Consider the following 1,384-nt stretch of genomic DNA (forward strand, 5'->3'; position numbering starts at 1 on the left):
TATATGATGAGCATAAGGAGATGTCACTTTATGATTTTTGTCGGGTTTGTTTGGTACCTTTCGAGGGCACGACAGAGGAACCACACCGCAGCGATGTGGATGGGTTTATTGATACCATCACTGTAGGGGAAACGAGGAAGGTTTCCGATGCACGAATCACTAGCATACATTTTCCTCTTTTACGCTACTTTGCAATATTTGCTAGTCGTTGCTTAATTGGTCGCGGAAACTGTGGAAACCTTAGTGTTCCTGATATTATTATTTTGTTCCACGGTTTATTCAGTGATAACTCTGTTAGTATGGGCGGTATTATTGCTAAACGGTTAAGTCTGAACCGTACAAAGGGCCCCATCTTTGGAGGCATCTATGCTTCATGCCTAGCTGCACATTTTAACATACCTATTAGGCATTATGAGAAGGAAGAAAAATTTCTGCCTCGTGTTTATTTAGATTATAAGAGTATGGTAGCACACCATTTTATTGTTAAGAATAGGAAGTGGAGCTTAAATACAAATTGTTTTTTGATAAACATCATCCTGAGACTATTACCCTGTCTGCTCCTTCGTTGTTTGATTTATCTACAGGCCAGTACCTTGTTCTGTTAGAGGCTATTCACGCCTATCGGAACCCTACATCAGCCGCAGAGCCAGAGTCGGAACCACATGTTGATCCTCCACGACAGTCTAATTACCATTGGGATCCGGAAATGATTGCCAACCAGTGGCAGTCAGAGTCTTCTTCTTCTCAGTACGACCCCAACTATTACTATGGATATCCGCCAAGCCAACCGTTGCCATAGACCAACTTAGGCCAAAATCCTAAGCTTGGGGGAGTACATATTGTTGGGCTTCGTAGTAATTTCAAAAAATTTCCTACGCACACGCAAGATCATGGTGATGCATAGCAACGAGAGGGGGAGTATGATCTACATACCTAGTAGATCGACAACGGAAGCGTTTGGTTGATGTAGTCGTACATCATCACGATCCGACCGATCAAGCACCGAAACTATGGCACCTCCGAGTTCTAGCACACGTTCAGCTCGATGATGATCCCCGGACTCCAGCAAAGTGTCGGGGAAGAGTTCTGTCAGCACGACGGCGTGGTGACGATCTTGATGTGCTACTGCTGCAGGGCTTCGCCTAAGCACCGCTACAATATTATCGAGGACTATGGTGGCTGGGGCCGCCGCACACGGCTAAGGAATAGATCACGTGGATCAACTTGTCTGTTTCTGGGGTGCCCTGCCTCCGTATATAAAGGACTAAAGGGGGGAGGCTGGCCGGCCAAGGAGGGCGCGCCAGGAGAGTCCTACTCCCTCTGGGAGTAGGATTCCCCCCCCCCCCAATCCTAGTTGGAATAGGATTCGCGGAGGGGGGAAAAG

Source organism: Triticum dicoccoides, chromosome 2A, assembly GCF_002162155.2.
Source record: "Triticum dicoccoides isolate Atlit2015 ecotype Zavitan chromosome 2A, WEW_v2.0, whole genome shotgun sequence".
Lineage (NCBI taxonomy): Eukaryota > Viridiplantae > Streptophyta > Magnoliopsida > Poales > Poaceae > Triticum > Triticum dicoccoides.